At 42.5% G+C, this 23431-nt stretch overlaps 2 protein-coding genes across 4 annotated transcripts in view; one reads left to right on the top strand and one right to left on the bottom strand.

Moving 5' to 3' along the window:
* Positions 1 to 12006, bottom strand: part of PKP4 (plakophilin 4) — a 101586-nt gene extending 89580 nt beyond the window's left edge. For both annotated transcript variants that reach the window (XM_040603807.1, XM_040603806.1), the window contains exon 1: positions 11870 to 12006. The gene's annotated coding sequence lies outside the window, so the exon portion shown is untranslated. The remainder of the gene's footprint in view (positions 1 to 11869) is intronic.
* A 197-nt stretch (positions 12007 to 12203) lies between these two features.
* The window catches only part of CCDC148 (coiled-coil domain containing 148), a 78171-nt gene continuing 66943 nt past the window's right edge, over positions 12204 to 23431 (top strand). For both annotated transcript variants that reach the window (XM_040604614.1, XM_040604615.1), the window contains exon 1: positions 12204 to 12378. The gene's annotated coding sequence lies outside the window, so the exon portion shown is untranslated. The remainder of the gene's footprint in view (positions 12379 to 23431) is intronic.

Consider the following 23431-nt stretch of genomic DNA (forward strand, 5'->3'; position numbering starts at 1 on the left):
ATACTGAATATATCACTTGAGAACAGAATTACTGGTGGCTGTTTTCTTCAATGCAGTAACCATGCTGTTAGGATCCTTAGAGTGGATTCCTATCATACTGGTATACCCAATTTATTTTTTCTTATTTATACGAACAAAAGCATACCTATCGTAAGGAAAGTCAGTACTTCAGTCACACAATTAAAACAGCAGAGAGTAGCAAGATCCTCTGGCATGTGTTTACAGTCAGTACTGTTTTGATTCATATCCTGCTGGCATCTCTTCAACTGGAAAATGTTATGGTCAAATCAAGGTGATTTGCTTGCCTTCCTTCTGTGGTAGGGCCATTTCAATTACGGCTCTTGAATGAAATATAGACAATATCTTCATACAGTAGCTGAATTTATTATTAATCAAAGCTATTACTACATTTAGCATTCACCCATAGCACTCTAACACCACCAAGTACATCTGGACATCCATAGGATGTTTAGAATCATACGTTCGAGTTCTACCATGTTTAAAGGTACAAATAGGCATGTGAAAACAATTAGCTCAAGACACTGCATCTCCCTCTGCTAGTTTTATAACGAGACCGCATTTTGCTTTAAGTTCACCTGGGATTAAATAGGGATCTGATCCTGTCCAGTTTAGAACTAGTCAAGGTGGTCAAGGCCATAGCTGCTCTAACCATTCCAAAATTAGTAGCATAGGAGAAAATCTACACACCCGTAGTCATGTCATGATAAATGATAACTAACTTTGGGGAGATGCTGAATGTCTCCTATCCAAGTAAATCTGCCCATGTCAACCATCATACTATTTGAAGATAACATGCACGTCTACACATAAATCCTACACTGCGGGAAGTTTGACAGCCATACTTTCACCTAGATGAAGAAATGGCCTTGGACTAGGCCAGATGAGAGGCACAGTCACTGCATCTCCTAACACGTGCTTCGAGGTAAAGAAGGGAGAACAGAAGTGAAGTCAGGCAGTAGCACCACGTCATCCAGCATTACTAGGTCCACTTCCAGCATACCAGACAAGATCGATTATATTGTACGCTAGCCTTGCCTTCAAAGAAAAGATGGGTGGAAAGCTAATGTGCACTTAAAACTGAAAAGGTGCAGTTTGTGTTTGCACACCTATGAAGTCATAAATCTTACAAATTTAACACATTACATCATGAGGGAACATCACACAAAACTGCTTCACATTCATAATAAAAAAACCACACTGGAAAGAAGTCTAAACTTTGGACCATACAAGACTGTCTGCCAGTAAGGTCCTTTGAAAAGCAAACTAAGTCACCAAAACTACTGCAAGGAGACCTGCTCACTCTGTGCACTATGTAACAGATTATTAAAATCATTAAATATAAGAAAGCATTACACTACCAAAATCAGCATATCCTCAGTTATAAAGCATTGCTTCAGCTTGGATTGTCCTGTTCCAAACAGAGACTGAAAAAGTCCAAATATCAAATGCATGTAGTAAATCCAGCTGCCCATAAGAACTTCAGATGAGCTACAGTGCATCAGACTAGAGATTCACCTACCATGGTAATCCTGACTGCTGATGGCTTACAGCAGATGATCAAGGAAAAAAAGGACCACAGACGTAAGCAGTTCTGTACCCTGGGTTTCTCTCCCAGTCACCACAACGAAAAAAGTTGGCTCTACAAACAAGACAGCTTCCAATCTTGAATTACTGGACTCAGCTGAATTACAAGAATTTATTGGTAAAGCAGATAAAAAGTCTCAGTTTGCAATATCTTTTTATAAGCTGTGTAAGAGAACTATTTTTAAGTAACACAGAGTATTAGTTGTTTCCCAGGTTCGTTGTTCCCCACCCCCCCCATTCTGTCAATAATCTTCTTTTAAGACCTTTAAACAGAAGTGCCAAATTCTTGCAACAAAAGATGCTGAAGAACAGTAGTTATTAATCTGTTGTCTGGAACCAAAACTGGATTCTGAAATACAGGCCAAGCAAACTTAATAGTTTTGAATTTCAATAGACTATACGCTTCTGTAAGGTTTTTTACCTGGTACCTCGGTTTAAGAAATTATAAAACCTATTGAAAAATGCAAATATAAAAGACAGCAGTAGAATAGGAGGATTGAAAAAATAAAAGTTACAAAAATTAAGAAAGTTAAGAAGATGTGTAGTTGTGATAACTAAACACTTTGCTCTCCTCCCATTTGAGGCTGTTATGAATTGCCAGAGCAGAGGCTCTGTAGTTGGTTGTTAATTAGTTAATGAATGTTAGTAGAACACTGCAGAGATTTCACACTTCATGTTTATTCATACTGGGGGGAAAAGGACACACCACAGTTGAATTTCTAGGATTAGAAAGCATTTCTGCATGCAAGATAAAAATCTCTAGCCTGGCTATAATTCTGTGCAACATGTAAATCATTTCAGTCAGCTACGGGCTATTTTTCAGTTAGAGCGAAGCTGAGGCAGCCTCTGTAAGATCCCAGGCAAGGAGGGAGAGAGCAGAGCTGGAGCTCACGCAGTAGTATAGCCTGTCTCCCCTTCCTCCAACATGTTTAAGTTTGCCCATCTAAAGACTTTGAAGCGAGACAGACACGCCACATATTGTGAAAGAAAACCCTAGGCGGGCAGGTGGCTGTTTGCCACGTAGACAACAGTAACACGCTTTTACGAACTGCTTGCTTGTTCCAGTGAACCTGGAGGAAAAAGATTTGCCTAGGATCATACAGAACCAATTCCAAGCTCCAAGAGAAGCATGAAATAGCGAAGAAGTTACCTACTTAGTGTTAGTAGCTCTTCATTTTGTAAGAAAAAAATTCTATACAAGAATGTGATTGGCTGTTGTCCTGTAAGTTGAAGAATTTATGAGCTGCTACTCGGGTAACAAAACATGGCTGAAGGAGATGCTGTCATAAGCTTTCGTACCGGGACATTCTCCTAAAGCATGATCACTCCCAGCTTCCGTTCACAAGGAAAAGATTGTGTTTAATCCTCAAAATGCTGAAAGCATCTGCATAGCAAGATACTTGGTTTTCACAATGCTCAATCATAACATACAAGTTTGAGAACAATCAATTCAGAAAGACATTCATTAGTAAATACTGGGGAAAAAAGCTCCAAACAACACTGAGAAGTTGAGGACTCCCAGGTGTTCTTCAAAGCAACCAAAACAACCGCTTACAACCAACTTGCTACATAACGCTGCTGAAATGTTTCTACTGATGACAATACTTTTATTAGTTGTAGTGATGTATCCTGACATCAAAGTTGCATGCAGATTAACTCATCTACCAACCCAACATTTTTTCCATCTGCTGTTTTATTCTGCAAAGATGCGCACACAGGACTAATAAATGAACTTTTAATCAGATGGTCTTACTGAAACTGTTGAAATCTGAACATGTGAAAATAGCATCACACAGTTTGCAATGCTATACATAAATTTAGCATTACTTTCAACTTTCTATAACAAAAATTACTTGTAATACTACCATAATAAACTATTCTTGTTTGTTGTAATACGATGCCTGTGATGCTTTGAGATGAAGGGAGAAAGAAGGAAAACTCTGGAAAAATTGCAATAACTTAAGATACCTTTACTATCTAAAACAAAAAAAATAATTGTAACTTCCTTTTCCACTTCAAATTTCAGTCCTTCTGAAACATAAAAATATAAATATGATAGAATAAATGAATATATTAGTAATAAAGACAATTTAATAATATGATATAAAATAATACAATGAACTTTACCACTAAAACAGCATTTGCTCAAATAAGTCAAGGCTTTCTAAAGCTGATGAATTACACACTTCCTAAAAGCAGGCAAGTTGTGATTTAAGGTACCCTCTTTTACATCTATTATGCTAAAAAAGGTATAGAACCTCCTAGTCATTATGCATACCAATAAATATATTGTTTAATAAAAAGTGTTACCTTCCTATACTGTGTGAGTAAATTTTCAGCCTTTCTTAGTGCAGGAGCAACTGACTGAAGGACAGTCTTCCTGCTCCTTTCTAAGAACTCAGGGTTGGCCAAAACAATACTCTATAGCTCATCAGACAAATTAATTTCGTATTCAGGAATTCTGCCTAATTCAATGTATTTCAAGTTACTGAAAATATTTGGAGTGGGGCTTTTTGTTGTTTGTTTCATGGTTTTGTTGTTGGTTTTGAGTGGGCTTCTTTTTTAGGGGGGGGGAGTTATTTTTTATTTCAGTGTCAGTACATGACTTGGCGAGTTTCTTGTGTTGCTTAAAAACAACCTCTGTGGTACAGCAACATTAAAAAAAAACCTCTCTCAGTATTGGAAGACCAATTACATCAGCCTGAACAAAAAAGCATCCCATAGTAGGCAGTGTTCTCTACTAGAACTTCCTTAAAAAATGTCAACTCTTTGAACCACTGTAAGTTTGTGTGTCAGTTTCTATTCTGTAAAGAATTCTAAATAATGATGTTTAAAAGTATCTTCTGGAAAAAAACGTGTTTAATTACAATGAAATCCCAGAAGTCTCAGTGTATGCTGCTGCTGTGATTTATGTTAAGAAGCAATGGCAAAACTAAGAAAATCACTATGTTTTCTTTCTTTGTTGGGTAGTCCAAATAGCACGGAGCAAACAGACACATCTCACAGATCTATGAGCCAATCTAAAATTTCTGGGTTCAATGTTTTTTCATCTCTTGTTTGAAGTATAAACCCGCTCCCAGAAACAAGTGATGTATTGTATCAGTCATCTCACATGCCAATATTTTCTATTTCAGCTAAAATATAGCACTGGTTATTTTCACCACATTAGTTATGAGGACAAAGCTTGATATGAAGGATATGGAGCAGCAACAGATGGCAAATTCTGCTAGTGTATCTTCGATTAAGGCTGTATCAGATAATACGGACCAAGGCAGCAGCATTATACAGGATCACAAGCACCCTGGATGAAGGTATGCATTCAGGAAGCCATGTTCTCGACGTCTTCTCCTCCACTCGCTTCATCTACCCGCTTAAGTTTTGCCTTTTTGTCTGTAAGCTCTACAAAGCATGGATTTCCCTCTACCTCATAGAAGGGCACATCAATTTGGAGTTTAGGCACTATCACAGTATAAATGACATCTCCTTCCATAATATGCTATCATTGTGATACTGTTGTCTTAACAACAAAATCTAGCAATTTTGCTTTTAAATAAAAATAAGATGAAAACATAAACTCTTTTTAAGATCTGTCTCCATTTATATACCACGCAAAACTTGAGTAGGAATCTGCAAAAGACAACCAGTGAACAGTGTCACACAAACACCATCTGTACACAGAGTTTCTTCTATTAACACTCCAGCCCTTCACTTGTCCAGAATCCCTTGAAATCAGCTGCATTACATGCATCATCTTGGTTTTGTGGAAGACATGAAACACTTCATTTTTAAGGCACGTCACACTGACATGGAAGGTAAGGAGTTATAGTTTGTCTGAAATTGTTTCAGATCTCAGTGAATTTTTATTTTTTAAAAAAAACTGGAATTGGTACAAAATCTGTCACTACAAAGTATAAGAGTTAATTCTAAGTGGAGATACTGTATTGAATTTCAGCATAGTAGGTAACATATATCACTACTAGCATTATATGCACAAATCGATCCAGGAAGAAATATCTGGGAACTTGTATACTGTGCTTATACTGTACCAGCAACCAACAGTTTCCGAATGATGCCTCAAAGAAAGCGGGGATCTGCGGCTGCCCCAGCCGCATACCTGCTATGTCCCAACCCATGAGAAAGCTTTCCTGAACCGTACTGCACAGAAACAGGCTAACAGGAACAACGAATACTTACTAGTTTTGACCAACTGGATTGACCTTCACGGTAACAAATGCACAAGTACTCAAGTCACGTGTTATACAGTAACAGAAAATTCTGCCAATACAAGACAACGAAGAACATGTTTTTGGAACTGAAAAAGCTTCCCTTTTGGAGCACTATGGGTGCATTGCCTGCCACCGCCTTCCTGGGTGGGAAGGGGACAGAAACCCACAAAGCAGAAAATCTCCCCTTCACATTACAGTTCCAGTAGAGGTGGTCTAAGTTAAATCATTTAAAGTAAATTGAGATGTAGATTAGATGCTTTCAACATGGATGTGCGTAATGCAAATGCTTTTCAGTAAATTTATTTAAAAAACATTGGAAGTATAGCACAGGTGATAGCCTAAGGCTTTCCACACCACATACATACCATAAGGAGGTTTTGTTAAGAACGTGTAGTGAGGAAAAGTTTTTGGCAGCCATGCAAATGAAGGGAAATCCAGAATTTTTCTAATGCTTCTTCCCTGTTCCCTTACAGCAGGACTTCATTTAAGAAAAGACTATGTCTGGCACCACATGCTCCAGCAACCCCTCTTCCTCACTTGGTCTCCAGGTCTCTCCCACTTCTTACCCTGCCTGGTGCTAGAAAAACTGCTCCTACCTTCTGGCCTTCAGCCCCTTCACCTCCCTCCCAGGGCACTCTCCCCCTGGCTCCTACTGCCTCTGGAGACAGCTCCAGCTGAACTAAGGATGTTTACTGGACCAAACCAATGCTGAGCAAAGCCACTCTTGTTGCATTTGTCCTGCTGCCAGCTAGCATGAGTACCCTCCAGACACATGAACCCCACCAGAGCTTTCCCACCTACTGCTCCAAGATGAACCTCACTCATGTGGGAACGGGGACCTGGCGCTCTAAACTCCTATTTATGAATTCAACAAACAATAAAGGCTAGCTACTTATACAACCTAAACAATATCTATAAACCATCTGCTTTGCAGATCCAATAGCTAAAGGGTTAATTTTATTCACTGCCCACAATTACCACCCCACAGTTGCATAAACAGTAAATACATTAAAAATCCCCCCATTGAGCTGTGATGCAGAAAGCAAGTTTCAGCTTGTGTAACTTCAAAGGATTTACAATAGATTCCTTTTTTACTCTTCAATAACAAATTAATCACAACACCAATCAGAATATTAGATTAGCTATAATGTTGATTTAAGGGTCACAAAACCCCACAACCTTTCAGTTAGAACTGAAGTCTTTTATATCACAAGTCTTTATAAGCAAAAGGCTGAACTACATGTGGGGGGGGGGGAGGGGAAGAAGTCTTAGTTTTAATTATTCCTTGAAGAATGGATCAATCACTCTCAAATGAAGTAATAACTCACAGTTTTATTTTCCCCACTAAAATAAAGGCATAGTTAAAATTATTTTTAAAAGCCGCTAAACAGGAATTTAACTGGCCTTCAATTTCTTGTGCTAGGTAAGAGCTTTGTAAAATGCTAGGCAAATTAAAGAAGGAAGGGGAAGATCTATAAGAGGTGGTGATGGACACATTTTGGAGAAAAATAGTAATTTATTTTTCTTCTGTAACCACAGTATCTTAAAAATGCAGTAATATGAGGATCTTGTTTAAAAATACTGAAAAACACTAGAATGGATTTTTTCCTAACTTTTCCCACAGCAATGTTGCCTTCCTTTGCCTGCAAGTGTGGGATGCAACAAAAAGGACCAGCAAGTCATGGACAGCTACAGCAATCCCCCAGACCGCTGTGAGCGAAGCCGCTCGCTGCTGACTCCAGAGGAGAAACGGGAGGGCAGGAGCAAACGGGCTGAACTGGTTCAGAGCCCTGCTCCGCCTGCTCCAGCGCCCCGCGCTGCTCTCCAGGAAGCCGAGGGCTGACTCATGGAGCCGAACCCGAACGGAGGGCAAGCTTGTGCTGGAATCACCTCCCTGACCCTGGCCACACGCCTGCCCTGCTGCACAGCACAGCCGGACCAGAGGCACATCCTCCTGCCTTTCAGTGGCTTGGAGAACAAGGGAACCTCTGCAAGATGCCATTCAAAGAGCTTTCTCCTTCAGCCTTTTCCCATTACTGATAGTGTTGGGGATTTAATCATTAAAAAATAAACAAACTAATCCACTGCAAATCTGAAGGAGTCCTTGCTTCCTCCTGCAATACACGTGCGTCTCCCCTGCCTTGGAAGAAAAAGCAGCAAGGTACTACGGGCGGAGAGGGAAAGAGGCAGTGAGTGGGAAAGGAGCAAAGGTCCCAACGCTGCAGCCAGATGCAGATTTTAACTGACAAGAAGCTGCAATTTTCTTCCGTGCAAGCAAAAGTTTTGGGGAGGTCACCAGAGGCTGGTTTTGGCTATTCTCATCCACCTCCTCCCTCCCTCTGCAAACCTTCCCCAAGCAGAATAAATGAGTATTCCGTTTGGATAAAAAGAACACGTCAAGTTACCCAAGGACTGAACCAGGACCTATCACAGGCCTTAGGAAAAGCAGCTGAGAATCAGAAAAGCTGTCAAGCATGCCCAGAGAACCGCTCCGTGCTGGCAGTCCCTCCAGCTGAGTTTGGAGCTCACCTTTTGTTAAGCGCAGCTCTGCTGCCAGGGCCCCGCGCAGCTCAAAGCAGGAAGGGCTGTTACCACAGGCTTTGATTCTGTGCTCAAGTGTTGTTACCTATTTACTCTCCATCTTAACAAGTATTTGAACTGCCTTATTATCAGCAATATTTGCAGTCAAGATAGGAACAGTAGCAAGCAGTATTTACAAGCCATGCCCAAAATTCTAGTTTCCAGTCCAGCTTTCTACTGACTTGCACATAAAGCTCTGCTAGCTCAAATACTCATTATTTTTTTTTTCCCTCCCTAATTGGTAAAGTTTGAATCAGTTCAGTTTACTTTTGGAGTGACAGCACATGCCATATTCATAATGATTTGCAGTTTATTTTCACCACAGAAAAAAACCCACATCACACAAACCAAATAAAAATTTCTGAAAAATCCACTATTTTGAACCCCACCAACACGAGCTACTCCGGAGACATTCACATGCTTTGTACAGAAGATGGAAAAACACGTTCTTTCTGCAGCAACTCTTGCAAGTTGCTTCCCATCAAGCCCTGGCGAATGAAGTCCCAGGTCTGGACACAGGCACCCAGCAGCCTCGGGCATGCTGCTTCTGCGCGCCCGCAGTAGAGGACCAGGCTAAGCCCCCAAGGCCAGGAAGTCAGGGGCAGGCTGCCCCGCGGAAAAACCTCCCAGAACACAATAGACAGCTAGAACCTCAAGTACTGTTTCTCAAAGCCCCTCTTCTTATGGGGTCTGCACTGTTAAACCAATTTGTAAATAGCTTCAAGAGGGTGCAGCTTTTCATACAGAGTGATCCAATTTTAACCTAGACCCACTGATTAAATTGAAAATAGTAAGAAAGTAAAGGAGAGCAATACCAAGTATACCTCATAACAGGCTCATCGCTATTTTTTTCCAGACAAGTATCACAAGTTCTGCTTGCTTCTTAGCAGTCTTTTCTATACCATATTACAAAAACTATGTTTTGTTAATAAACCCAGCTACTCTTGATTACACTTATAAAAACTTCATTAAGCTCACTGAGATCCCTGAACTAGTCAGTAGTTTCTTGCACCAAAACCAGATAAATGCTTGCAGAACTTGATCATTTTCAGCATCACAATTAAGTAAAACAAAAATGTAACAAAATTAGGACAGTACTCACAGAGTTCTGTCTTTTGGACCTGCTTTAGCCTTTTATCTGTTATAAATGCATTTAAATAATCTACATAAAGTGAAGCAGAAATACATAAAGTTCTTATTTATGTTTCCTGTTTTGTTAACATGCAGTGTTTCTTCCACTGAGGCTTCCCACACAATGCATGCAAATTTCCTGTACTAAACACATGATGCAGCTTACTAATTAAGATTACTATTATTTTTATACAGCATATACTATCATTCAATTCAAAAAATACCCCAAAATGCATCATAGATGCTATTTTGCTAGTACATGAAGCTGCTATAAAAAAGTAACATATTATGTGACTGAATTAATCTGTTCACTAAAAAAGGATCCTGCATTACTATTAAAAAAAGAAGACACCAAAAGGTGCATTATATTGTCAACATTTTAACAAAAATTGGAAAAAAAATGTCCCATCTTACGTAAGACCACTTTCTCACAAGACCTGATCCAATTCTGCATTATAGCAGAATTTTCATTATTATTACTGCTACTTATCCTCCACATTTAACATGATGAAAGGGAAAAAAACCATCATTTTTACTGGAAAAAAACCATCAGCTGCCTTAATTAAAAATATTAGCAACTTATTTCAGTAGCAAGCTAGCACTCTACAAGCAATTTGAACAATAGGAGAAAGTTATTGCAACCTGTTTTTTCACAGCCAGGTTACATTTATTTGTATGCAAAGTTGTATGTAATATTTAACAGAGATACAGCATGTCAGGGTCAACAAGCTTCTGCCCCAAAACACACTCCCATTTTAAACATGATGGTCAAGACCGAATTAGTGTCCTCCATAAACTGAACCGGTACATTACAGCGAGTTCCCATACTTTTATCTCAGGGAACATATTATTTAGTGTTTACCTCAGAAGTACAGGTATTAGTTAAAGAAGAAAAATGTTGGTATCCTTCTCCCAATCTCTGAACTTCAAGTTATCAAAAAATAAGACTGCTGAAGAAACTAAAAAGCTAGTCAATGAAATGTTACTGCTGCAAGTCCAACCACACCTTTTCCTTGAAATAGTCACATCTTGAAGCAATGACTAATGTAAAATTAACATGGAGCAGAAGGTTATTAAAAAAAAAAAAGTACAAAGGTCTACGGGCCAAACACAAGCGCTTTAGAAACACAGAGAGCTCTCCTTTAGTCAAATATTGATGCACTCTGAAGCGTCAGCTGGGAGGGGAAAAGGACCAGAGAGGGCTCGATTCCTCAGCTGTGGTATTCTGTGGCGTTTGCTACTTGTACCTTCCGCGCAAGCTACACTCACAGAAACGCAGGCTTTTCCTGAAACAGCCCAGGTTCAGTATCAGTATTAATTTCATTCTCCCGAGCCCTCACTCCCCAGCTGTCCCGGCCTCAGGCACTGCACTGGGCACCGCGCACCCACGGCTGCGCCGCGCTGACCCCGGCCACTGCAGAGTGGCGGGCGGGCCGGCTGCCCCCTGGGCCCGGCCACCGCCTGGCACCCCGGGACAGGCACGGGGCGCCGCTCTCCGGCCGCTTGTCCGACTGGGTTTGATCGGGGAGGGGAAGGGAAGAAAACCCGCGGAAAGTTCCCGGCTGCACCGCCCGTGCTGCCGCTGCGCGGGCAGGGCTCCCCAGCCGGCTCCCCCCGCCCGGCCCGCGCACGCCATGCGAAGTTTAGCGGTCACGCTAAGGTTAACACAGCAAATTAAATCGCGCATTTAAACCGCGTCCGGGGAGCGCGGAGACAGGCAGAACGGGGACACGGGGCAGGCAGCTGCGGGGAAGCAGGGTGCCCGCTGCAGCCCGCTCACGGCCACCGTCATGGCCCGGCTGCGGGGGACACGCTCCGGGGGGGCGGCCCAGCTCAGCCCGCGACGGCTCCCGGCCACCGGCTGCCCGCTCCTGGCCGCGGCGCCGCGCACCGGCCCGCGCAGACGGCGCCCTCCGACGCGCCCGCGGGCTGCGCATCCGCCGCCGGCTCGGCCCGCGGGAAGCCGGCAGGGAAGCGGCGGGCCCAGGCTCCGCGCCCCCGGCCGCCGCGGGGCTTCCCCGGCCCAGCCCGACCGCACCTGCCCCCGTGGCGCCCGCGCTTCGCCGCCCGGCTGCCTGACGCGGAGCCCGGGGCAGGGGCCGGGCGGCGGCATCTCCGCCCGCAGGGCCCGGGCGGGCGGCACGGAGGGCATGGCGTGCTCCGCCCGCGCGGAAGGCGCTCGGCGCAGGCGGGCCGGGCGCGGGTCCACGCGAGGCGGCGGCTCCTCAGCCCCGCTTGCCCCGGGCGGACCCCGCTGCCTCTGCCGCCCGCCCGCGCCGCGCCCCTACCTGCCAGCCCGCGGCCTCCCCCGGCCCTCACCCACTCACCGCGCGGAGGGAGGCGGCGGGGGAGCGGCCGGCCCCGCTCAACGCGCCGGCGGGCCGCGGCAGGCCCTAGCCCGGGGTCTCCATGGTGGCGGTGGTGGCGCCGGCGCCGCCGAGCCCCGCCGCCCGCTCCGCTGGCCCTGCTCCGCCCCGCTCGTGACGTCAGTGCAGCGCCCTGCCCTTCGCCCGCGCCCATTGGCCAGGCGCGGCACAGAGCGGCGTTGCATTGGCTACGGCCTCGTGTGAAACCTGCCAATGGCGGCGCGACTTGAGGTTGCTACGGTTACCGATGCCGAGAGGAAGGCGCAGCCGTTCCTTCAGCGCGGTGCAGCGGCGGGCGGGGGTCGGGCCGGGCCAGTGGGAGCGGCCCGCCGAGGGACGCGGCGGTCCCGTACCGCGCCCGAGGTGGCTGGAGGCGGGGGTGCCCGCAGGGCGCGCCCGTCTGCGTGGGCGAGGCCGCTGGGGCGAGAGGCTCCTCCGGTGCCACTGCGGAGCCCGCCGGCCTCCTCGCGGTGAGTGTCCGGGCGCGGGAGCGGGCGGCGCGCAGGTGGCTGCAGCAACCGGTTGCAAAATGGCGGCCGTGGGGGTGCCCGCCGGGGATGTTCGCCCCCTTGTTGCCGGCCGGGCTCTCTCGGCGAGGCGGACTGCCGCGGGGGTGCCCCCTGCCCCGTGGAGGGCGGCCCTGGAAGCCGTCGGCATTGCCGCTGCGGGGTCGGGGCTGGTCTCGGCTGGGGCGCTCCGGTTCTGGCGGGAGCCAGGAGCTGGAGGCCCGCGGTACCGGCAGGGCGGGCTGCCCGGCCCGGCGTGCGGCCCTTAATCTGCTCGGCCCCGACGGATGAGGTCAAGGTGTTTGTGAAAGGCACGAGAAATACTTTCTGTATTGCTTCCAACTCTTACCGCTTTGAAGGTTCTAGTGCTGGCCTAACCGTGGCATAGAGAATTACAGACTGAGAGAAAAGTAAAGTTAATATATCTGAAGATACCATGAAACACTTAAAATAGTGTTTGGGTGAGAGGGCGTGTGTGTTACATTCTTGATCTTCTGAGTTACGTGACTGTCCCAGACTCGCCCTGTTTCTCAGGGTTTTCTGACTGATGCTGTTTCCTTCCTCTCCTCCCAGCCCTCCCTGCTGTTACAGCTAGGATAGGACACGCATGGCTTCACTGTCTAATGTGATGGTGACACGGTAAACGGCTAAAAGAAGCGAAGACTAAACAGCCACTTGAATCTGCCCAGAAGTGCGTGTATTCTCGTTTAACTCTGTTGCGGTTTTGCCTTTTACTTTTCCTGATACTCATCTGGCATGCTGAGAAGGCTCCAGATAGTCTCCTGTAGGCAGACTTGTATTTGGGGTGTAGTTCAGTGAGCAGCTCTTGCTCTCTTAAGAGGATGACTTATTCAACCCTTTGCCCTGTTGCATTGATGCAGACTGTGCAGGAATCCTGCTTAAAAATAACCATGAAAATACTACTTGCATTTTTATTGTCTTTTTTCTATCCAGATTAGTTTTCCAGTTTGGTGTGCAATGGCATGCACCGTATTTTTATCTTAGTATAAGGACATGTGAAAACTTTGATGTGGTTTAGTTGATATGTACGCTGCAAGTAGAACTGTGTCCTTACCCTCTGTTTTCAGAAAGGAACTGCAAGTGAAAAGTAGGGGGTAGCAGAACATGGCAAGTCCACCTATAAACTCAGAAGTCATATAGTCCCTTCTCTTTAATTTCCCACTTGGAATGTGATCTGCTGCACTGGCAGCTATGTAGGCTATTGGCATAACTTTAAATCTCTGTAATACTTGTTTCCATTTGTATGGATTAATGCAGTCCTACAGTATGATCAGTCATATGCCAAATGGAAAGCACTTAGCAGGTATAAACAGGGGTCTTGATTCCCCACTGCCCTGAAAATCTCGATTCATACTAGGTTAAGCAGATATAAAATATTACCAAACCTGAATGGTGACTTCCTTCTAGGAAATAGGAAACAGGAGTCCAGAGAAATAATAGCCAGAAACTTAGTAAAACAAAGAATAACAAGGGTAAAATAAAATAAGTAGGGGAAGGGTCAAATGAGAGTGGAAAGCAAGAGAAAAGGAAAAATAAAATGTGGAATCAGAGTAAGCAGATCTCAAATAAAGAGAGAAGAAAGCACAGAACCTGAGAGAGCAATGGCTTTCATTAGTTGCTAGGTTGCTTCTACCAAAGGTGTACTGGATTAATTAAATCAGCTTCAAATCAGTCTCAGCTGGTTTTAACCTTTAATTTGGATATCGTTACATTGGCTTAGCTTCTTCAGATAACAGCTTTTAGAAAATGAAGGAGCTTATTTGCCTCCCCTGGTAAATCGAACTATTTCTGAATGTTGCTGTGACTGTGGAAGGCACAGTCTACTGGCAGGTCATGAAAGGTGGTATAATGCCATCTCTAGGCTGTCCAGATTCTGGGTGGTACCAGGTGGATGGCTGTAACCCTCAACAGTATCAGGAACAGGCTGTTCCAAGTGCGCTCTACCCCTGCAGAGCCATGCGTTGCAATGCCTCTCTGTATTGTAGTGTTTGCCACTGGGGCGAAATGGAAGAGGGTAAGAAACGGCAAGAAGGAGAAAGTGACCTTGAGCCAGTTTGTTTTGGCACAACAGAAGTATAAAGAATTAAAAATAATATTTTGAGATCCTGTCATATTTGCAGATATGTTGAATGACTATCAGTGAGAAACATTTCATTCTGTCTGGTATTAGTCATACAGTCATAGCTTTTTTTGTTTGTTTTGGCACCCAGGGCAGCCAATACATTATCTAATTTGACTGCTGCATATCACAGGCCATCAAGTCCCACCTATTTATTGCTGTATTGAGCCCAACTGGAACAAGATACGTTACAGAAAGGCATCCCATTTTAATTATCCAATACAAAGAGCTGCGTGGTGTAGTGATTCTTTAGGTTTCTTATTCCATTAGCTGATAGTAGCCTTTGTCAAATACGTGTTTAAACTGTTATATCAATTTTAGGATCAGCAACAAACAAGTACTGTTTCTTTTTATTCACCTTCTTCAGGATGTGACTTGAGAGCAAGTGATCCTTCTTTTTCATTCTCAGTGTCATTTGGAAAGCACTGATTCCGTTATGTTTACAAATCTTATAAAAGTCTAATGGCATGTTTCCCTTCTGAGCCTTCCTGGTTTCTTACGAGTCTTAAATCTGATCTCTTAAGATATTGTGCTCGTTTTCTGGCTTTTTAGACGACCAATTTAGTTAATGGGTATTTGCTGGTTATTTTGCTGCTGTTGTGCTCCTGCAGTATTTCAAGTCATTAATATGTTTTTCTGCTTTGTTTAATCTATTCTGAAATTAATCCACATTTCAGTCTTTTTTTTTTTATATATATATATATATAAATATATTCCACAGATGCCCACAGTCCTTGCAGAACACTGGCATACCTATCTTTAATTTTAGTGATTATTCTTCTATTTGCAAGATTACCTAGGTTTCATCATTGGATGTAAGTGCGCAGGCAACGTGGCTAGAAAGTGAGAATTGCTGGCACGCAAGGCTTGGTCCTTGGGAATGTGGGATTATGAAGATAAATACCAGTCACAAAAATAGTGCTGCCTTTGTTTCTGTGTCTCTTTTTTTTTTTTTTTTTTTTTTTTCTCCTGGAAACTATGTAGTGCTACCTGTTTTATCTGTAATCTCTTACAGGTACTAAAATTACAGAGGTTTGGGAAAAAAATTATGGGAGAAGACAGTGATGCTCATGGAAGGCTAACTGAACAAATGAGCAGCTGTTCAGTGTTCACAGGGGAATTTATTAGATGTGTGGCTAGTAGATGGTTCTTCCCCTCGTTAAAACATACAATTTGGTTTCAAAACTTCAAGCCATTGTGTTGATGTCACAGCAACTAAGTCAATCATGCTACAATTGACTTTGGGTAATTTGTAAACTGTAATTTCATTTGGTTTTAAAAGCAGTAAACTTCTGCTTTTTTTATTGTTGAACTGTAGAGGTGTGGCACCCAATAGAAGGTGTTATTTCTGAAGCAGTAGTGGACTCACATTTTCCTATTTCAGTAAGGGTTTTTACAGAAATTTTAAGTTTCAGATGGTGGCATTCAAAATTACTGCTCTATCACAGGTATAGATTTCGCTCTCCCTGTAGGAAAACAAAGTATTGAGGAAAACTATCTGGATACTGCCAAGTTGTTTGCATTTTCATAATTTTTTTCCCATGGCTTTGAAGCATCAGGTATGAGTATCTGAATCTAGATCCTGCAAAAGTGCTCAGCAGGATCACCGAGCTTCTGATTCCATGCCCACTTGAAGCGGGCTCAAGCCCAGCTGCAATGGAAAAGGACAATGCTACCCTGTAATGACACCTCTCCAGCTCTCCTTGTGCCAGCAAACGTGATTGTGCAACTGCGCAGTGAGCTGGTTTACAAAACTGATCCGGTTTCCCCAGAAACCTCTCTACAACATACACTCTTATTTTTTTAGTTGGATCAATTTCCTGATCTAGCTCACTGTTGCAGCCTCTAATGCCTGCACCAAGACATTTGCAAGTAGCTAGGTACAAAGGGAATGGGGGAGGTCCTCTTTCTCTCTTTTGGTAGCAGTGGGAAATGTTCTGCCCTGCGTCCCTGCTTCAGCACAATGGAGGTGTGAGGAACAGTTCATTGGACCACAACATAAGCTGAGTTGATTCAGGTTTAAGAAGAGTAATGTTTTCTTGGCAAAACAAAACAATCCTGTACCTATATATTGATTCAGCTTCTAGTGTGGCACCATGAGTGGTTTTGTTAGTGTTTTGTTTGGAGGCAGCATACTGCAGTGAGAGGGTAGGAAGAAGTGCCCAGTGAAGGGGAGTCCTTAACTACGCCTCGCTGCTGAAGCCAGCTAGTAGTGAAGCCAGGCTTTGTCACACACGTGCACTTGTAAGTCAGGGTTGCTCTTGGATATTGCTGCATTTGACAAAACGGGGCAGCCTGGCAGCAGCCAAATTGATGATTTGGTGAGAGGATGTGAGGAAAAGCAGAGTTCAGTAAAGAAAAGGTTATTAGCAGTCATGCTGTTCTGTAGGTTTTCAGGTCCTAAGCTTCTAAGTAATTTTTGTAGAAACCAAGGACCCTAAAAAAACCCGCAAAAACCCCACGCTCAAATAAAACAACCACCACTCCCACCCCCCAAAAAAACACCACCAAACCAAAGCACAAAAGCCCCTCACTCACACCCACCCCAGACCCACACACCCACACACACCCCAGTCCCTCAAACAAACAAAAAAACCCCAGCCCTAGAGAGTGCAAGTACTTGTATCTGCTCAAGGACAGGTGAAAGCCTGCTAAACTCCTTCTCAGTTCCTACTGACTGCTACAGTTCCCAAGCTGAACAAAAGATTAACCATCTTCTCACTAGGACATGTTTGAGGCCTAGAAAAAATTTTGGGAAATTTACCAAATTGTAATCTTTCTTAGCTGAGTATGATACAGAATTTCAAACTGAAATCCAGAGAACTTTATGAATAAGGAGGCAACGAAGGGACTGTATATGCAAAAAAGATTGATTCTTATTTATGGGCTGGACGTTTCTGATGCTTGTAAGTGAGGGGCCCCAGACAAGCATGCATTGGGTTTTGTAGTAGGATATCAGATGTCATGTGTTAATTTAAAGTGAAGGTGTGCCAAATGCTTCCCTGCATGTAACTGCACATGTGACCTAGCAGAACTGGCAAAAGCTGTACAAAATGATACTGATGCTTCTGACAGAACACCCCACAGTAACTTCTAAATAATGAATTATCTATCCCTCTTGCTTGCTATCTCACAAGCTGCAGACAAATGTTATTCTCTGACTCCAGCTATGCTACTGTCAGACAAAAATCAGATAGGCTGCCTTAAGCTATAGTGATACAGTCTTTGGTGTCAGCACTAACCCACAGGTTCCTGCTTCCACAGGTTTGTCTTCCACAAGTTCCTTTCCCCTGCCCCAGCCCCAGCTGCTGTTAGCCCTGTTTGTGTCTCTTCACGGTAAGCTCCGTTTGTGAAGCAGTGTTAAACTCTGGGAGCACTGACACAGAATTGCTTTTGAGTATAACCGTAAATGTGCAAATCACTGCAACTTGAGAGCACCATAGCTTCTCATAGGGTATAATATGAAAAAGTATCTCCGCTTAAGGAGAAATTTGACTTACTCTGAGTAATATGTTCTTGAAGCACTGACAAAGAAAAATGGTACCACACAATAAACTAAGGCAGATGACTTCTGCCTGAAGTTCATTAAGCAGTGCTTACACAAATTGGTCTGTCAGCAGAGCTGTGGGGAGGAGGCCTCCAGCAGTGGTTCAGCGAACCTTTCCATACAGGTTTGGTCTTTTTTCTAAAGAAAAAAACATCAGTAACAGAGCTAGCAGGAAAATGGGATAGATGGAAATGCTCTAATTTAAAATACTACACAGAAGGCAAGAGCAAAGACTGAGGGCAAATTAAAATCACTTTTGTAAAACAAAGAATTGGACTTCTGTTTTCTTTCCTGCTTTGAGAAAGCTTGGGCTTTAGCTAGTTAAGGAAAACAAAACTATGATGACTGAAAACTATCTAATTGTTCATTTTGCAGCACTGGAAACAAAATCACATAAATTGCTTTATCTGAAGAGCATTGGGTCTGTGATGTAACAACAGTAATTCAGATACTTTGTACGGAATTTTTAAGCCTAGTCTTCAGTAGGTAATTTATTTTTTTTTAGTGACTTGATGACTTTTGTATACTCTGAGCTTCTTTAGCTTTCTTCCATTGAACTTCTGCTACTACTTAGCATTGGTTTAGTATCTGATGGTTTAGTAGATGTGATGCCTCTTATAGGGCACAGTGTTCTGCTACAGCTCCTTTAAGTTCTATGTCCTTAACTATTCCTGCCTGTGAAATTACATCCTTATTCCATTGGCCCCGCATGATTATACATGGAATCAATCTTTGACATTTCTGTGGTACAGTATGTATCCTACATCTTGATAGGAAGTCATGGTAACTGAATCATTGCCTACAGTGTAGACATAACTGGTTACCAGAAAAAAAGCAGGCCTATGCTTATTTTGTGTAAGAACAGGCTGCCTATGGTATTACAGCTTCAGTGATGCCTGTTGCAACTGAGATCCTCTGTACGAGGAGACCAGTGCCAGCTTCATTCAGCAAGATTACAGGCAGTCATCACCGTGCATTGAAGGGTAGAGGGATGTTTATATCTTTCCAGTAGAGATGCCTCTTTGCAGAAACACAGCTGCCAGTCCTTCCCACATCAGGGCAGTCACCTGGTGGCAGAAGGCCATGGTCAATTGAGAGCATGTTGGTGTGGCCTTCCACAGCCAGTCACCTGAGGCCAGCCCTCCTGCTTCCCTTGGTTACTTTGCTGGCTGGTCTGTCCCCAGGCTGTGAGCTATGCAACTGCTGTAGTTTTTCTCCTCATTTGGCTCCTTTTAGTCTCCTGAATATCTGTTCTGAAGTATTTCTACTTTCACACCAGTCCTTTCCTCTTTGTTGTTCTTACACCTCTAACAACACATTTTCTTTTTGGATTAAGGTCTCCTTTTCTTCGATGAAAACTGTAATGAAAAAATGCTTCTTCTGTAAAACCTTACAGCTTTTAGGTTCTCATCAGAAAGTCAGATGCTAGCTGATGGTATTAGTCCTATGAAACCTTCCTTTCTAGTTACTTTCAGAGTTTGGGTTTTGGTTTTAATTGTTATTAAATGTATGGCAGTTCTCTTAGAAATGAAATCATTTGTATAGTATCAAGGTTATTTCATACTGACCCAGACTTTTCAAAATACTTAGTGTGTTTAAGCTTACACATGCAGCTATGTGCTGTGTTGGATCCAGACTAGAATGGCTGTTATGTTGCAGAACAAGAGTCCTCAGGAGAAAGTGCATGGGAAGAAGAATGGCACCAAAACTTTTATATGGAAATAAACAGGCAGATATTTTTTCTTACACAATTTGGAATGCTCTGTATGGATGATATGACTTTATTCTGAAATATATTCTAAATGGCAAAAATACTGCACTTTCTAATTTCTGTACAGGTTCTGTTTGAAGTGCTGTGCCTTGCACAGATTTGGGTGCCACTTGTTGGAGAAGGAATGCGTTTCCTTAAGTTAGCAAGGTGATAGTTGTATTTATATTTATTTTTTATCGTGAAGTTAAATGTTCTAGTTATATACAAACAAGAAGAATTTATTTGATTAATTTTAGCATTTAGAAGGCAGGTCAGATTTTGGACGAGGAGCATGATTTCATTGGTGCTATTATGCAAAGAAATCCCAGACAAGAAAATTCCTTCTCTCAGTACTTTTCTGCACTTTTAGGTCTAGTCTGCTTGTTCCTATGAACCACATCTTTTTGTTTGTTTGTTTGTTTTTGTTTTGTGTTTTTTTTTTTAAACACTATATAAATTTTATATGGGGGGCTGAAATGCTTGGTTCCAAAATGGTAGGCCTTAAGAGATAATGAAATTGCAATTTGTTGTTCCGCTAATCAGTCTCTTCAGAGAGTCTCAAGCTACTGTTTTGGCCTTGTTTTTCATTAATAGAAAAAAGGAAGAAAAAAAAAACGAAAAAAAAAAAACAAAGCCAAGGCAAAGCCCAGATGCTTTGTTGTAAAGCAGGGAATGTTGATTCTATGGCAGTTTTCTATTGCGGAATCTTCTGTTGTGCTAAATGAGTAATGTAGATTTAAACATTTTATCTGCTGGATGCCAGAGCAGCAGAGTGGTAAGTTGCTCACTGCACCATTACAAATATCCTGCTTTTCACAAGGCTAGCAAATAATCAGATGTGCTTTAACAGTCAGACAGTTAAAGGCTGATTTAACTATACATTTGTTATTTCTTAAGTAATAGAGAAAATTGTAGGGTGCTATAATGGATAACTCAGACTCACGTCTTCAAATAATTCTTTAAATGAATATGTTGAAGCATATTGTTTAATTTGTAACTTCTTGTTATACATGGAGGTAATAAATAGGAAGCTAGATGGAACACTAAGAAAAAAGTGTACAATACAACTCTGCAAATTTCTTGTGTTCAGATCCAAAAGTCTGTAAATAAAGCTTCAGGATTTTTGCATTTAGCTCAGCAGAGCAGGATTTTGTCCAGGAATTGCCCAGAGCAGCTGTGGGTGCCCCGTCCCTGGCAGTGCTCCAGGCCAGGCTGGATGGGGCTGGGAGCAGCCTGGGCTGGGGGGGTGTCCCTGCCCAGGGCAGGGGTGGGAACTGGGTGGGCTTTAAGGTCCCGTCCAACCCAAACTGTTCTATGATAATCAAGTACTGAAAGCATCAGCGCATTTTCTCATTTCATCTTCTCATTCACATAAACTTTTAAATTGCCAGGTGTGCTGTCTGCAGCTGGCTGGCTTTGAATGGGTGCATTTGGTCAGTGTAAATGGATGTGCATTTATTTTGTTCCAAATAAACCAACAAAACAAAGTACCAGCTGACACACTTGATTCAGGGTTGCATGTGTGGTGGATGTGAGCGACTTCCTTTCCTGCCCTTTTTATGTCAACCTGTTAACTTCTAAAACATTTACTCCCTTTATTTTATTTGCTTGTTGCAATTATTTTTTTTTTTCTGTATGAAGTGATTTTTAAGTGTATTTTGTCTTGGATTTGCTACTAAGAATTTTCAAAGACTAGGGGGGGAAATCCAAGTTCTCTTGTACTAAGAAAGCAGAGTGTTCCACGAAGCTGATTGTTTTAAGTGTTATTCAAATTGAGCTTCCTACTTTGGATTAGGTTTTCCTTAATGAGGAAATAATGAGATTATCATAGACAAAAAGGACTTATGTGTCTTCTGGGAACATACGATTTCTGATACTTTATTTCAAACAGATCCACGATTCTTTCTTTAGGGAATACAAATTTAAATTATAATCAAGCTATGGGACTTTTCTAGCAAGTGTTTTGACAGTGAATGATATAAATATTATACTATGTATTTTCTTCTGGAGGAAAGGATTGACCACTGCAAGATGAAAATGCTCTGGATGGGGGCCATTTTCAGATAGTTCAACTAGAATAAGAGAATGGATCTGATTAAAGGATAAAGCTGGTTATTTGTTTGTTGCTTTTACTCCATGCCATACAATATGAGTGATTCTCTGCCTTTTTTCCCTAACAATAATTAGGATCAGAGAGTTCTAACAACTGCATGTTAGTATTCCTTCTCTTTGAATGGAAACATGCAGTAACTAAGCAATTAACATTTACTTTAAATTTTAAAATCTAGGAAGAAATCTTCCACAAAATATTTAAGACATCTCCAGATACTCAAATGAGAGCACTGAAAAAAGGGACTTCGGTGTGTTTGGGTTCCCCTCCCCCCCAAGTTTGGATGCTTTTGGAAACATCTGGCCTAATGTGTAATCGAAGTTCCCACTGATGTTGTGTTCATAGTTTTCAATGAAGTCAGTGGTTCGTTTCTGGTTTTTAATTGCGTATGGCCACTAGTAATTTACTTGAACCACTGACAGCATTGTAACACCTGCTGTTGTGAAATTAAGCAACCTTCATTTGCACAAAATATGAGTCGCTATTAAACTGTCATTGATTATGCTGTTAAATTGTATTTTGTGTATAGTTGATACGGCTGCATATTTCATAATTTGACTAATTTAAAACACACACCAGAAGTTTTGTTTTAAATAGCATGTCCAGATCATTAAATGCTGTGCCTCCCCACCCAGTAATTTTGCCCTTCTGTTGATTAGCAGCACTCTAGCTGAGAGGAAAAAATGACACTCATGACCTGAATCGGCAAAGTTTTATGTATGCAAGTGGCTTGTCAAATTGAGGCAGTGAAGTCTAGGCTCCTTTAAAGTTAATGGTTAAATGCATTGGGAGTACTCATGCCCGAGGAATTGGGACCTTAACTGGGCATGAATCATCACCAGCAGCAGCATGTGACAGGGTGCGATTGGCAGACTGCAGGCTTTGCTTGCTCCAGAAATGCTGACTAACACTTGTAGAGTTTAATTTCTATTTAAATGAAAGGGAGTAGGATCTTGCCTTAATATTTGGTGTTCACATATTTATAAATATACTTAAGTCATATACCTCAGGCACAAGCAAGTGTTTACATTAAGAATGCACTGATGTATTTATTGAATTGAAGGCACAATCTTTTTAGAGGTCATGCTTGTTATTACCTAAAAGAGTTCTGAATTGTAGTGAAATGCTGGATTTTCAACAGGAGGAGAAACAGTGGGTTGGTAAACCTTCTGGTTTTTACTGTTAATAAAAGCTTTAGTCATGGCTGGTTGTAGGCACAGCCTATTTAGCATTCTCGGGGAACAGTTTTCTATGTACTAAAGGCTGCTGCTCAATGTCTGTTTCATCTTTTGTACTTTTTCTTTCTAAGATGCATCAAGACTTCCAACCTAGTGGCTGTACTGAAATTTGAACAAAGCCTTAAAGCAGGGTATCTGAATTCAGGCTTAGATGAACTTTTATACTGTTGAAGAGGGTTTTAGATATATCAGCATTAAAGCAGAAATAAATTTGACTTGCAGTGCTTTTATC

The sequence above is a fragment of the Falco naumanni genome, chromosome 8, assembly GCF_017639655.2.
Source record: "Falco naumanni isolate bFalNau1 chromosome 8, bFalNau1.pat, whole genome shotgun sequence".
Classification (NCBI taxonomy): Eukaryota; Metazoa; Chordata; class Aves; order Falconiformes; family Falconidae; genus Falco; species Falco naumanni.